The following is a 17,043-nucleotide window of genomic DNA, read 5'->3' as shown; positions in this document are numbered from 1 at the left end:
GGGGATTATAGGGAGGAAGAAAGAAAGAAAAGAAGGTAGAGGCTTTTCCAAACAGGAACTTATAAGCATGGAGTATTTAAAAGGATATCTTTTGACTGTATTGATCCTTTTATTTACTTCACCTGAGTGCCAGGGGAAAAATTCATCTCCCTGCAACTCTAGCCAAATTTGAGATTCCTCACTATGGGGAAGCAGCTCAGCAGCTCAGTGAATTGAGAGCCAGGCCTAGAGACTGAAGGTCCTTAGTTGAAATCTGGCCTTACACACTTCCTGGTGGTGTGGTCCTGGACAGGTCATTTAACCCCCATTACCTAACCATTAACAATCTTCTGAAAATAGGCATCAAAATGGATAAAAAAACCCCAAGGAACTTTAAAGAGATTGGAGGTTATGTTTTTAAGGCATTTCAGACTCCAATGTTTTATAAAAATCTCTGTATTCTATTGCATTTTGCTGATTGTTTTGCTTAATGTTCAATTTGTTGATTTTAAGTTCATATATTACTGCATTCAATGCTATTCTGTTACACTGAATCATTTTAATGTACTGGGTTTTAACTTCTGTTATATTCTGTTGTTTTCCCCTATAACTACACTGAACACACATTTTTGAGTAAGCCCATATTAAAAAACAAAACAAAACAAAACACAGTTTTTCTATTTTTGACTTTGTAAATTGTCACATAGAGGATAGATGGACTCCATCAGAAAATTGCTATAACAACCTTTGGAAAATTTAATGAGCTAAATATCTCAAATCAATTTTAAGGGTTCTTCAGAAATGATTTTTAGAATTTTTCTTAACACTCTCTGTTCATTTTTGCCTGCCCCTAACACGAGGTAAGGCCCATTCTAGTAGCTGAAGTGAAATACAATTATAACCCCCAACATCCCGCATTTCTAAAAATGTGAATGGAAGCTCGGCAGTTAATCCCAGGGCATGTACCCCTAGAGGCCTCCCAAAAGAAAATAAAAAAAGGGAGCATCTCTCATTTCTACTCTTCAGCTCATTTTACTTCTACCAGAATGATATCTAGATTTCTTCATGATGTTCTAGACCCAAAATAAGTTTTACTTTGTTTAAAAATGTTTACCAAGGTTGAAAGATTTGCTACGTCTGTAAAAATTGTGACAAATATCCATCAGTTCATAGGCTTTTAAAAATGCCATACAGCAACTTATATGAAAAATGATAGTGTGTTTGTTTCTTATTGTAATTAATTGGGCTATTGAGAATTTTGGGGATATTAATACTACATATTTGTTCTACTGTTCAATTCATTTGCTTGTACTCACAGTGGATCATGGCCAGATATGAAGAGGAAATGGATCTCATTTTTGGTGAGAAAGTCTTTTATTCTATATTTTCTTAGCTGACACAGTATATCAATGATTATAAGCTGCATTTTTGAATTTTTAAAACTCTTTTATTATGTTTTTCTTGCATGTGCAATTTATTTTTTCTCTCCTTTTTATATTTGAAGCACATGTCACTAGTATTAAGGTTTTCTTTAACTTTTTGATTTTGCAGTAATATAAGTTTAAAATACATTTGCTATAATGTCAGTGCATACCCCCAAAAGCTTGAGACTATAAAAATGATGCCACTAATTGTTTAAAAAAAGTTTGGGACTTCGCTTAATGATTCTGTCTGATTCCAGGACAAGATATACAAAAGAGCCATTGCATAGGGCCAAAGATAAACCAATCCAGGATGGATTGAAGAACTTCTAAGCCAATAAAAAGGACTTGAACCTAGTGTGAAAACTCAAGGTTGCTATGCTTAACATGCGTTAAGACATAGGCCTTCCTTGTATCCACACTCACTCTGAACATACTTACAGATGAGTATCCCAAACTTGGCTCCAAACCTGGCTCCTATAATCTAGTCCCTTTACTGTCTTTCATAATGTGGGAAACTTCTTTCCCCAATAATGATCAAACGGCAGAATGTAAAAATGGAGATTTGAACCCCTGACTTCAATTCCCAGACGTCCTTGGCCACTTCCCAGAATGCTTTGTAACCTCACCTGAATTCCCACCTGGGCAGAGAACAGAAGTTGTATTTAGGCTGACTATCCACCTACTTTGGCTTTCTCGCTCTCTGGGCTTCTGCTTCTAGGGACACGCGTCTCCCAAGATGTAGTGAGTGAAATTGAATGGGCCTTTTTGCCCTTCTAGCCATGTGATTTCTATATTTATATTTTCTTTAATTCTTAATCTTTAATAAGCCTCATAAAAATATAATACTTTTATTACTAGAAACTAAATTTAATTTTTACACTAGGCATATTGACAAAAAGCCAAATTAGGGGCAGTCCTCTTTGGCATAAAAGTGTACTTTTACAATAAATGTTCAATCAAACTTCAGTTCAATCAACCACACCCAAAGTTCATTCTGGATCTTGATGTAGTGAAGGTTTTCTGGTATCTTTCTGCAACAGTTCATTCTCTGTTTTTAGGAATTAGCAAGCTTCCTCCTTGAAGATCTTTCTCAAACAAAAAAAATTTCAAAATCTTGGATTTTTATAAAAATATAATCCCCTCCTGAAGTGGGTGTTAAAAAACATCCAGTTCAGCTCAGGATGCATTGTTGAGTTATGGGGGGTATATGAGTCAATTACTAAAAGAATTAAAAAACAATAAAAACAAAACAAAACAAATTATATATATATATACATATACATATGTATATATATATATATATATATATATATATATATAATATGGAAGAAAGTTAAACTCTTTTGGGAGAAAGAAAACAAATTCAAAATCCTCATCAAAATACCAAAATCTAGGTATATAAAATGTTGAGTTAACAAGAATAAATTCATAATAGGCCCTTGTACAGGTCCAATTTAAAGTAATTTCTATCCCACAAGTCTGTAGGATAGACTGCAGTAATATTTCACTTACCCATTTGCAGCTAAGACTACAGGAAGTTGCCATACTATAAGAAAGAAAGGAACTAGAATTCTATTTTGATAGGGAAGCATCATTCCTTGGTCTGACTTTTTTCATTCTCAGGGATATAGGGAGCCAGCATGATAGTCAAATTTTTGTACTTGTATGAGTAATTCACAAAGGGTGTAGATACAAGGAAGTCCTATGACTTAACATGTCAAGCATCTCAATCTAGAGTCCACATTAGTATTTCCTGGGTGCTCTTTTTGGCACTATTCAGGTTAAGTCTGTGCTCCTTGTTTTTATCCCATTTTCTAGAATCAGACACAAACATTAATCACATTCCCATAACATTTTATCAATAAATGTCACATTCCCACAGTTTAAAGCTTTTGGGTATGCATTGATAATATAGCAAATACACACACACACACACACACACACACACACACACACACACATATATATATATGTATATATTAAACTTATATTACTGCAGAGAGAAAAGAAAAAAATAATTGATGTACCTTTAATAAAGAAATGAGGAAAAGGGGAAAAATCAAATATTCTAATCAAAATAAAAGAAAAGCAATAATAAAAAAATAAGGGGAAAAATCAGGAATTTAATGTGTTCTCGATAAACAGTATCAACTTGTCAATGGATTATTATCTCCAATTCATGTGATAGGAGATAATATAATCCATTATGTGTGTATGTTTGTGTATGCAATGAAGAGATAATGATGTTAGCACTGTGTGATAGTGTATAAAGTGGTGGACTTGGATTCTTAAGAAGATCTAAGTTCAAATCCTTATTCAAACACTTATTAGTTGTGTTCTCTTGAGCAAGTCACTTTATTTCTCTTAGTCTTATTTTTATCATTTATGAAATTGAGTCAATAACAGTACCCATCTCACAGGGTTATACATAGAGGAGATATAGATGAAACAACTTACACAAATAATGTTGTATACTTCAAAGTTCCATATACATTATTGATATTATTAATGGCCAATACTTGTGTAACACTTATATAGTTAACATTTATAATAAAAACAATAAAAAGTAGGTATCATTATTACTATTAATAACTAACATTACATAACACTCAATTTTGCAAAGTGCTTTATCATTACTAGCTTATTTTATGTTCACAACAATTCCAAGATAAATCCTATTATTACTCATATTTTACAAAAGAAGAAACTGAAGCAGAGATAAATTAAGTGATGACCGGGTTCACACAGCTGTATGTAACTGAGGCTAATTTTGAATGTGAATCTTCTCAACTCCAGGTCTGGGCATCTATACTATTTCACATAAAAGCCTTTATATTTGATAAAAATGGTGTTGCTTCTGTACCATTGTGACTAATGAGGCAAGTTCCAAAATGGAACTTGATCCTGATTCTTGAATCTTATGGAAAATTTTGAGATTAACTTTTTGCCTCTGCTATCTTCTACTTGTGTGCTGCTAGGCACATCACATGAGTTTCCTAGGCCTTTGTTTCTTCACAAGTGAAATGAGGAGTTTGGACTAGCTCAAGGTCTCCAAGGTCCTTCTAGCTCTGAGTGAGATGATGATCTTTGCCCCATTTTTGTTCCTAAGATGGCTCCCAGATCTGGTTCTTCTACATATAGTTAATAACTGATACCTTTTAGCTTTTAAAATGGGGATAGAGAGGTATTCTTTCCCTCATTTCAGCTACATCAATACTCAGATGGTAGTCAATATGTTATGTATTAAAGGGATACTTTTCTGTTCAAAAACTTGGTGGAATCCCCATTACTCCAAAATTGTGGTTTCCAATAAGTCATATAAACTGCCTTAAAGAGACTTACTGTTATAGAGTTGAACTTGCTTTGCTGAAAGAAGTAGGAATTCAAGAGAGAATATATTTAGATTCAAGCAAGATATCATATGAACTGTGTTAGAGAAACATGAAGCATGCAACCTAATTAGACTTGCAGTAGTCTATGGAGTTTAAAGATCCAGGACCTTTCTTCTCCTTCTTCTCCTTCTCCTTCTCCTTCTCCTTCTCCTTCTCCTTCTCCTTCTCCTTCTCCTTCTCCTTCTTCTTCTTCTTCTTCTTCTTCTTCTTCTTCTTCTTCTTCTTCTTCTTCTTCTTCTTCTTCTTCTTCTTCTTCTTCTTCTTCTTCTTCTTCTTCTTCTTCTTCTTCTTCTTCTTCTTCTTCTTCTTCTTCTTCTTCTTCTTCTTCTTCTTCTTCTTCTTCTTCTTCTTCTTCTTCTTCTTCTTCTTCTTCTTCTTCTTCTTCTTCTTCTTCTTCTTCTTCTTCTTCTTCTTCTTCTTCTTCTTCTTCTTCTTCTCCTCTCCTTCTCCTTCTCTCCTCCTATTCTATTAGCATTCATTATAATGCTTGGAAAGGGGGACTTGAATACTTTAGACTACCATTGCCTTTTGGACTTGTATGAAATATACTCCCTTCTCCCCTCCTTTTCTCAGAAAACCTATATTCCTTCAAGGATAAATTCAAACAGTTTTCTACATGAAGCCTTTCTTGATTTTTCTCTCTACCTCTCACCTAATGCTAGTGCCTTCCACTCAAAATCATACTGCATGGTTTTTGTGCATTCTTGTATATCTTTATGTTGTCTCCCTGGCCAGGTTCTAAGTAACCTGAAGGTAAGGGCCATTGTTACTTTTGTCCATTATTTAGCTTATTATTCCTAGTGCTTATCAAACATTAGATGACTAAAATACCTCTTAATAGACTGATTAATTTTTTCATCTAAGGATTTATTTGTGGGCTTAAGATGGGATGTACAAATCCAAAGCAAGGAATAAGGTAATGATGACAAATTTCATTTCTACTTTAGTGTTTTTCCTACCATCCTAGAATGAAATCATGCATCCTTCCCCCATGGAACTATAACCTAATTATCAAGGGTCTGCTAGAGTTTTCCATTCTAAGTCCCTGCCACCGCTGAATTTTCCCAGATTAAGTCCTTTTTGGGTATAGATTCATTGCTCTGGACCCTAAAGAAGATATATATCCATATGGATCTCCTTTACCTTATTCCAGAGGATAGAGGTACAGCTCTTCAGCCTATTCTTATTTTTTCACATTGTGAAAATATGTTCTTAAGTGTAAGCATTGAGAAAGTCAGAGTTTTCTAAATTTATTTTCTACCTAAATGAATTTAGACTCAGAGGTTAGAGAACATAGTCATGTAAGGGACCTCATTTCACTCAGAGGCAAAGTGTTATAGAAGAAAGAATATTAAACCTGAAGCCAAGAGACCTGTGTGATTCGATCCAAGTAATGTCACCTTTAAGAACCATGATTTCCTCATCTATAAAAAAAGAGGATAATTATACTGGAAATATTTGATTCACAGAGGAAAGTGTTTTGTAAATCTTACTGTTCTCTATAAAAGTAAGTTCTTTATTAACTATCCAGTACAATTCCATCATTTTACAGATGAGAAAACTGAGATCCAGAGAGCTGAAATAACCTGCCCAAGGTCACGTAGCTAGCAACTGACAGACCTAGGACTAGAAACCAGATCTTCAACTTCCCAGCCCAATGTTTTCCTAACCCAGCATTCTTTCCACTGTGCTGCCTCCCTGCAATCAATCTGAAACAAACATGTACTGTTTGAAATCTGAGTTTGCAGGATTTTTCACCCACATCCTCTTCACCTACCAGTGAGATCAACAGAATACAATGAGATTCAATTTTTCTATACCCCAAAGCCTCCAAGCTATGCTCTCATTCTGAAAGTTATTGAAATCCCAGCTTCAAAGTTTACTGAAATTTTCATTCACTAGCATTTGTAAACTCGAGTCTTCCAATTTTGTCCCTTGTACATTGCTGCCTCATTTCTTATAGGCTTAACCTCTTCTTCATTTATTCAATAAGAAAGGCTGTCTCTGTTCCTACTTCAAGATCCAGTTCAGGAAGCCTTTATCATCAACACTGGCATTTTCACTTTGTCAAAGATGCACAAAGATGGTCAGCCTTCCTCTTCATCCATTTCATTTCATGATGTAACTGATCAGAAAATAAATACTCCTGTACATTAGATCAGATCCATGTCATGTGGTTGATGATTACCTGACTCTTAAAATGGCACATTCATTGTATGAATATAGAGCACAACTAGATTAACATGGTGATGTAAATAGCCTTTTCCCTCCACATTTATTCCCCTATACAAAGAAAGGATAGAAGAAAGAAAGACAGGAAACAGGAAAGAAAAATCCTATGACATAAAATTACATCTTAGGAGCCCCGGTATCATGATTTCATTTTTGGCTTTACTGGTTTGTATCTGACGGGAAGACATTAGGAAATCAATGTGTCTACCCTCTAATCTTGAACCACAATCACCACAATCACAAATAGCTCTACCCTATCCTGATCACCTGCAGCTCTTTCCCTTTCCTTCCCCTCAGTACCCCAAATGAGTAAGCAAGAATGCTGGAAGTCTCACTTGTGGGGCATGGAGAAGCTGTGCAGCTAAGCTTATTTACAGAGAGGGCAGGTTTTTGACCTCTTTTCAGTGCCTGGGTGTGAAGCTCTGAAAGATTTAATATTAAAAGTGTGGTATGATCTGTCAGCTCGTGTTGTGATGAACTGCTATTACTGAAGGGTTGATTTTAGGGACTGACAAGCCTCTGACAGCTAAGTTTGGAAATAAACATCAGCGAAGCTTATCTACACTAGAATCTCAAAATACACTATTTGGATTTGATGGAGTAGCACTCCTGTGTATGTGTTTTTTAACTTCTGTTCACATTTTACATCTTCATGTATTAAAATATTGACATTGTTTCTCTTAGGAAATCATTGCCTACCTGTTTTTTCCAGTTCTTCTTCCTTATTTTCCATTATTTCTTTTTAACACTTCAAGCTACACAGATGGGAATATGCAGAATTAAAGAAAGAGCTTGTTGTCTTTTTCTTCTGCCTTGACATTAGAAATTTGCTTGACTCTCATCCCTTTATAAACATTCAGTCAAATTCCATCATTTTATGGATGATGCATATAAGATGCCCCTCTCAGGACAAGCTCACCATCATGCAAACCTTGATTGATGTCACCTTCTTCAGCCTTTTCTTCCTTCTGTTTGGAGGGCTAGAAGGCAGAATACCAAACTAATTCTAGTGGATTCCTTTCAAGTGTAGAAGCTCAATCTTCAAATCACCCCACCTGTTTAGTTTCAACTCCACACAATAAGATGCCTTCCTGATTCTGGGTACCCCTTTGTCTCCCATATCCCTCTCCCCACTTGTGGCATCTTTTTTGTTGTCTCCCTCCTGAGATTGTAAGCTTGTTGAGGGCAAAGGCTGTGTTTTTTTTTTAATTAATTGTATTCTCAGCACTGAGGACAGTGCCTAGTATATCATAGGTGCTTACTAAATGCTTATTGGATTTATTGTAGAAAACTGTCATTTAGAGAACTGACATAACCTGCCCAAAGTCACATAGCCAGAAACAGAAAGACCTAGCTAATAGCAAGTAGGGCTTTTTGCAATTAAAAAGATAATGGATGAGTATCTAGCTATAGCTTCTCCTGTTGGGCCTCTCAGATCAATAGACCTGTGGTAGGGTCAGTTCAGGACCAAGGGTTCTAGACTTCATTTCCACCCACCCCAAAGTATCCAATATCTGGAAAACAATTCCCACAAATCTAAATCACAAGGCTGGTTAATAAACCAGAATGCCAGTTTATGTAATCTACAGTGGGAACTGCACTTGCTGAGTGGACCAGATATTTCTGTTGGCTGCTCAGCACATTCCCTTGGAAAGCCAAATTAATAACAGAAGGTTGCTTGGTGAGCCAGAACAAAGGGAGATAGAGGAGCTTTAGGGCCTTTATCCTGAAGCTACAAACAGCCTCACTATCTTCTTGGGGCACCTTTTCTGCTGTGAAGCTATAACTGCCAAATGGACTAGATATTTGTGTTGGCTGCTTGGGGCATCTTCTCCTTAGAAGAATTATGGAGAAACACTCACACATCCTTCCTCTTGCCTCTCAATTTTGAAGACTCGATACATACTCCTCCTCTTGTGTTTTGTATTTGTGTGTTTTAGTTGAGATCTGCAATTTTATCAGTGTTGAGAAAACGCTGGGTGGAAACTCCCTGTAGCAATACAGACACCCAACCCTTTATATATATATATATATATATATATACATATATATATATGTATATATATATATATATATTTAGTGAGGAGTGAAGGTCACTGAGGGGATGGATGATTTTTGAACCTAAGTTATGTTTTAGTTTGGCTCCCTGGAGATGTTTTGAAAGAGCTTTCATTTTTTCAATGCTCTCTCTTAGGGTAGGTTAATTCTGCAGCTACCTAATCTCTCTCATCTTTATATTAATGCTTATTAGCTAACATTTCTGACCTTATCCTCAAAGTCTAAGGATGTACCCTTTGCAGCAATGATTCATTGATGTCATGAAAAACATTTAAAATAATTTTCTTATTAGACAATCAAATAGATATAGAAATATAGAGACAAAGAGGTAACATTTTAAATTAGACAAGGTTTGTTTTTGTCACCTTGAAGATAGGTGCCTTGCCCTTAAGTCCTCCCAATACCAATGAATATACAAGTTCCTTGAGAGCAGGGCTATTTTGTTTTTATCTTTGTATGTGGGAGCTTTTAATGAATGCTTATGGTTTGTCCTAGAAAGTTTCTGGTTTTCTTCTTGCTTTAATCTTATCATGATGACCAACTCAGATCTGACTTGTCTTGTGTCTGAAACTACAATTGTGTTGCCTACCAGCACTGATTACAGGTGTATTCCTGTAACAGGGGTCTGTGCATTTTCAAAGTACCTCAGGTGGCATTTCTGCAAATGGCAAGGCTGGGGAACCTGCTTTTGGAAGAGTTAAGATGATGTGTAAGGGAAATTTCTTGAAGGGACAGTGAAGCATATTTAAATAATTTAAAATTAGATTTGGCTCATCATGAGGCAATTGGAGGTTCTTAGATTGTCTGAGGAGGCATTCCAAGGCTTTAGTTGGCTTCTGTCATGCTCTTGCCTTGCACCTTGAGGCTTTCTCCCTTTTAGAGCAACTGATTTTGATCTATGGGCTTTGCCATTGTTTATTTCTGCTGTAGGTGAAGAAAGTGAGTTTTGAGAAGTCAGGAAAGTGAACCACAGTAATTTGAGAGTCAGAGTACATACTAGATTTTGTTTTGGACCCAGCATTAATGCGTGAGGAGCAAGGAATGGCCTTTGGGAGTAACCATTGCAGTTTGCAACTGGAAGTGAAATTGGTGGGACCAATCTTATGTATATACTGATCCAAGAGTAGTTCTGAAGTGTTGGGGAGAAATATTTCTATGTCTCTCCTTGTTATATCTTTGAAGCAAATGTACCTTTGAAAACACTAATTGATCTTAAGTAGTTAAATGGAACTGGAGACCTAGTGTCTGACACCTAACTGAGGGCAGAACATAGCTGCTGGTGGCTCTTAGAGAAGAGAGGGAATAATATAGCAGAACATACTTTCTACCTCAGGATCACAGGTTATAACTGGAAGAAACATTAGAAATCATTGAATAAAAAATGTCTTGTTACATTTCCTCATAGAAAAAACTGAGGCCCAACATGGCTAAATGACTTGCTGAAGGCCATACAGATAGTAAGTGGCAGGGCTAAGATTGAGACCCATAATCTCTGAATCCAAAACTATCATTCTGTCCACTCTGCCTTATTGCCTCTCATACAAAGAATGACTTGCATTCAAAAAGTGGCATAAAAGACATTATTGAGAATGTTTATGATCAGAGAAGGAGTTGGGTCAGTCGTGCAGGGAAAATGAACCGTAACAGATGGCCAGCATAAGTTCTTCACTAGCATTCATGAAATATTAAAAGAATGAGAGGAAGGCCTCCAGCATATTGGAGGCTTTTGTGAGAGGATTATGGGGGAGAATCAGGAAGGATGAGAAGGGGTTGATTATTTGAATTTTGCACTGGTAGAAAAGAAGCTCCATCACTCGGATTTTGTGTACTTTTAAGTATTATTTTAATATGTGAGAATACAAGTAAGCATTTAATTATTACATTAACAAAAATTTTGTGACTTCTGGGTAAGTATGCCCAGAAGCTAGAGCAGAGGGTTGTGATCTTATCTCTTTTTGGGAAGGTTTCCATGTGACTTTGGTAAGAACCTATTTTCACTGGGATTGTTAAAATGATTAAAGTAGAGGAACCTGAATATTATAGTGGAAGCAGTTCATACCTCAAGAATACAGCACCCCAGAGCTTTATGCTACATGTGGATGGCTATCAGAGCTGCTTAGCTATAGTCTTCTTGTGAAGGCAGGAGTTACAAACCCTCAGTGGGAGAAAGGACATCCAGAAGAATTGAATCATGGGTGGGAAATTATACAGATCCACCTTGAAATTGGAGGGTTAGGCATCAGTAACTAGCTGGTCTACTATGATGAAAGGTTACATATCAACATGAAATTATACAACATGTTTGTGCTTATCTGTGGTTGTAATAAAACCTATGTAGATTTAGTTATTTCAGTTAGTCAACAAATATTAATTAAGCATGTTACTATGTAATAGATACTGTATTAAGTTCTAGCGATAGAAATAAAGGCAAAAGACAGTTCTAGTTCTCAAGGATCTCACACTCTGATGGTGGAGAAAACATGCAAATAACTATATAGAAACTTTCTGTATACAAGATAAATTATAGATAATATTAGAAGAAAGATACTGGCAATAAGGGGGACCAGGAAAAGCTCCTTGAAGGACATGGGATTTTACCTAAGTCTTGAAGGAAGCCAAGAAAACTGAAGAGATGGAGATGAGAAGGGAGAGAGTTCCAGGAGTGGGGTGTGACAGTTAGTGAAAATGTGTAGAATGTCTTGTGCAGAGAATAGCAGTGTGGCCAGTTACATGGTTGAAAACTACATGGGGGGAAATGGGGGAAGCAAGATGTGAAAAGACTGTAAAGTTGGAGGGGGCCAGATTATTAAGGGCTTTTAATACTAAACTGGATTTTATATTTGATCCCTTGATATTTTAGGAATATTAAAGTAGATGCAAAATAAATGGTAAATAATATGCCTTGTGTTCCTTTATTGTACAATCTAATTTTAACCACTCTAAGTGCTGAAAATCCAGCAAAATGTTAGAAAAAAAAAACTCTTATCTTGATGGTTATACATTGATCATGGAAAATATACTTTTTTGTTGTTTACTAAAACAGAGTTGGATTGCAGATATCCTCAATAATTTATTTGGAATGTTTCCATGGAAGGCACCATATGCTGCCATCTGAATTTTCTATGTTTTATTAATTCAGAAAGGGGAAAAAAAACAAATGCTATGAGCAAAGCACAGCCAAGTACAAAGGAAACATTTCCTTTTATTGAGTCGATTCATGGGATATGTCCATACAGCTGCAAAAGTGGCATTATTGAATTGTGTTTTTGAATGCAAAAAAGACACCAGAGGGGAAGTGAGCTAGACCACCTTCCAAACTGGAAAAGAAGATAGAAAATTGAGAGGTTCCCTTGCCAAGCTCTAAAAGCTTCATTTTTTTTGGCTGGGAGCAAGGAGGGATTGGCCAAGAATAAGCAGAGAAAAGGCTACTCTGCTATGGGTACCCTATGACTGGAGATAGCTGGTCTGCCCTGCAGTATCATGAATTTAGGAGATGGCTGGGGGAGGGGGAAGATTTATGTTTGTTGGTAATTTTTTTTTTATTTCAACAAAACATTTTTAAAACCTTGCCTTCTGCCTTAGAATCAATATAATGTATTGGTTCCAAGGCAGAAGAGTGGTCAGGGCTAGTCAATGAGTGTTAAATGATTTGCTCAGGGTCACACAACTAGGAAGTTTCTGAAGGCATCAAGAAAAATTTATTAAGCATACAAGTTAGTGTAGAACAGTATTAGGCACTGGTGAGAGTGGAGTAAAAAAGCCTAGATGACTATACCTTCATGGAAGTTACACTCTAGAAGGAAATAACACATAAAAATAGATTACAAAAGTATTAGAGTTGGGAGAGATATTTACATTATCTAGTTCATCTTCCTCATTTTAATGATGAGGCATGTGATGCCCAGAAACTTAAGTAACTTACCTAAGATAGTAGAACCAACAATAGCATAAAAGGAGAAAAATATTTATGAAGCATATGTTCATAACTCATGGAGGGGCTAACTAATGGAACTAGTGTATAAGAAACAAAGAAAACCATGAGAATGAAGAAGAATTGAATGATTTATATGAATTGATTCATATTGAAGTAAGTAGAGATGTAGAAACAACATATACAATGATTATAACAATAGAGACAGAAAATAACAAAATGATTGAATGGGAATATTGAAAATTAACAAAAATAAATCTGGCTCTCCCCCCCAAAAAGATGGGATATTCCTCTCTCAACTCCCCTGTCCTAAATTGAGAGATCAATTGGAATGATACATTGCATACATTTTCAGAATTTTTTAATGTATTTATTAGTTTTGTTAATTTTTTCCTTCTTTTTATTTAGAATATTATTTTTATGGAATAGTTTTTTGGGAAGGACTATGGGAAGTGATATTAGGAGAAATTTAGATGCTGTAAAAATCTTAAAAGATATCAATAAAATTTATTTTAATAATTTAAAAATAATCAATGCAGAGGTAGGGAGAATAGCTGTGGTTTTAAAGAACTTGGAGATTTCCTTAGCAAAATCAAAAGAAAACCAAAAAAAATAAGCCAAAATCTTGGATTCAGATCTCAGCTTTAATACATTGTGGATGTGTGACCCTGGGAAAGTCATTTAATTTCTCATTGCCTCGGGCAATTCTCTAAAACTATTAGTAGCCAATCTGTATCAATTCTTGGCATTTCTTATGTGAAGAAAATAATTCATCCAGTCCATTAAATAGCTTATCATTAATTTCTTGACACAGTCACATTTGCTTATTAGAGAAATTACTTTAGGAATAGTATAAAGGACAGATTGCAATGTATAGGATTTAAATCAATTTGAAATACTTCAAGTATTATTTTTACAAAGTTTATTATCTAACAAAATAGATCCACGTGATTAAGTTTTTATTTTTTTAACCTGCTCAAAAAGCCCACTCCACCAAAGCTGTGGCAGGAAGACAAGAGATCAAGAGATGGAACTCCACCAAATTTATCTCTTGTCTACATCAGCACATAACAGCAGGAAGAGAGTAGGGTGCTGGGAATCATAGTTTTGTTGGGGATTGTAGGTTCTAGAGTAACAGATTCAAATTACACAAGTGGAAGGCAGATGATTCAAGAGACTGTAGTAAAAGACTGGTAAGGGGGACGTGGTCTCCAGTGGTAGCAATTGGAAGGAAAAGAAGGCAGCAAATGTAAGAGATAATTTATAAGATAAAACTCTAGGAAAAGAAAACCAATAGGGGAGGAAGAAGAAGTAAGAGTCAAGGATGATTCTGAAGTTTTGATATTGAAAGAATGCAAGAATGACCATGCTATCAATATAAGTAGATCTCCCTCTGAAGGATTTAAATTTCATGGTCTATCTCAATGAAATCAGTCAGTTGATGATCTGTTGTGATTGTGGTGGTGATAGGTATTCTAGTGGAGCCTTCAAAATACTTTCATTCATAAATACAGTTTACAATAGAGTGCTACCAGACTGGTAAATGCCTGACAGTCACCTTTTGAAGAGTGTGTCAGCCCTGCTCCACTTGAGGCTATGTTCCCATGGGAATTTAGTGGTCAGAGCTCTGACCAGGGGGAGAGGGTTGTGACTGAGGTTTCTTCATCTTTCTGTGTGTGGTGTTAACGCTTTCCTCACTTGATGATATTGAGTCAGATCCATCACACTAACAAATCAAGCAGTTATTAATGAAGGTCTTTATGTTTTCTGCATGACTATATTAAACAGAGAAAACTTGTCTTTTTCTCTTCCCGGTGTCATTCTCCAAAGATAGTTGTCAGATCTGAGATATATCTGAACTGGGGCAGGAGCCACTTAGGTGAACTACTGGATAAATGTTTATCCCTTCCTAGTGTAGAATCATGTCAAGGAAGGATAAACAGAAATTCATGAGTATTTGCTTAAGATAATAAATGCTTGTTTAATAAAATTGAAATTATGAAGAGGAGAATGAAAAGGATCCAAACTTCAAGAGAACATTATATACCACAACAGAAATATGGTTTGAGAATGAATTGTATATGTCCATCTCCAGAGAAAAAACAGATAAATAGAAATAAGCAAGACATAGTTTTATATATGTATCTTTCTGTCAAATGATGCCTTCTCTAATGCAGAGAGGGGAGGGGGGATGGAGGGAGTTTTAATGTAACAAAAAATTAATTAATCAAATAAAAAAAGTTTAAAAAACGATTCTACTTGAAGGAGAAGCTAGAGGGTGTAGTGAATAGAGTGGCATGCCTGAAGTCAGGAAAAGTCATCCGTGTGAGTTCAAATCTAGCCTAAGATACTTCCCAGCTTGTGACCCTGAGTAAGTCACTTGACTCTATTTCTCTCAGTTCCTGATATATAAAATGAACTGGAGAAGGAAATGGTAAACCAATTCATTATCTGTAAAGAAAATCACAAATGGGGCCATGAATGATTGAAACAACTGAATAGCAATGAACTATTTGAAGGAGAAGAAAGGGAACAAGAGGGTAAATTTTCATGGACCTTTAGCCATCTGAGAAATTAATCTTTAAAAAAAAATCTTTTACAAATTAGAACTGAACACACCTACTTTTCCTTTTCTTCATTTACAGATGAGAACACCGAGGGTTTGAGAAGTGAAATGTCCTGCCCAAAGTCATACATTTAGTAAATTAGAGAACAAGGACTAGATTGCTCTTACCCTTATGTGATCATAGATTTTGAACAGGATGGGACTGCCAAGACCATTGAGTCAAAGTCACAGATCCAACCTCCTTTTACTTATGAAACAAATTGATCCCAGAGAGGTTGGATGATTTGCTGAGATTTCCTAGGCAATAACTGTCAGAGGTGGGATTTGGCACTGCCCTCCCCAGGTGGTTGTACCAGGAATCACCTCAAGGGGAGGGCTGAGAGCCAAGATAAAGCAGACTGGAGATAGAAAGAGCAACATTATAGGGAGGTGAAAATCCAAGTAAAACCCTAAGGAGGAGGGGGTTGGAATGGAGGCAATCAGATTGACAGTGGCTGAGTTTCTGATTCTAAGCAGGGATATAAAACACTGATAGTCTCATTCTTTTCTGCTAGTGAATTTAAGCTGCCTAATTCAAAAAGCCTCACTTAGCCTTAAGTGAAACCACATTCTAATCTATCCTGTATTTCACAAATTCAAAAACTGCATGTTCTAGCAGCTTGGATGGCATCTGAGATGCACTCTCCTTGTTTATACCATTTCTCTGGCATTAGTTATTACTGCTTTCCATTGGGTGTGTTGCAATGCTGCAGAATGAATTCTTTCCCTTCTCTTAAGGCAATTATTCCCTCCATATTTCAGATGATAAATTGTATTTTAAATTGAATTTAAAACCCATAGGCAAAATATAGGCATTTTGAAGCTGTTTAAAATAAATCTGCTAGAGACATTGTGATTACTTTGGGGTTTGGAATCCTTTGAACATATTAAAGTTAGTATCTTCTCTGTTAGTCATAGGATGGGATCTTTGGTTTGTTAACTGGTTGGAAAGAGAAAAACATCAGTCAAAGAACCAATTTTGGAGGGATTTTCTACATAATGACAAATTTTTTGACTTGGTTTTTTCCCCATTAAACAGGGTGAACTCAACAAACTAATCAATTTAGTCATAAGAGCTAAATTTGTTACAATCTAGTTGGGGAGATGAGGAGATAGTACAATACACATTAAAATATTTTAAGGGTATTCTTTATGAAACAGTTTTTTTTCTGAAAGATCAAAAGGTAATTTTATATTGTTCATGTGACAGGAAATATAATACAGTTGACAGGGTACAGAACTGGAAGTCAAGAAGACCTAGGCCTGAATCATGACTCAGGTCTAAGTTCTCAGGCAATTTTATAGAATAAATTGCGAAACAGGTACATGTCTGGATTGGTACAAGGAAATTACATACCTCGTGGTGTAAATTCATATAGAAACAAAATACTGTGGGCCACATAGACTTAGAAAATCACAAAC

The sequence above is a fragment of the Monodelphis domestica genome, chromosome 1, assembly GCF_027887165.1.
Source record: "Monodelphis domestica isolate mMonDom1 chromosome 1, mMonDom1.pri, whole genome shotgun sequence".
NCBI classification, from domain to species: Eukaryota; Metazoa; Chordata; class Mammalia; order Didelphimorphia; family Didelphidae; genus Monodelphis; species Monodelphis domestica.
This window is presented reverse-complemented; position numbering follows the sequence as displayed.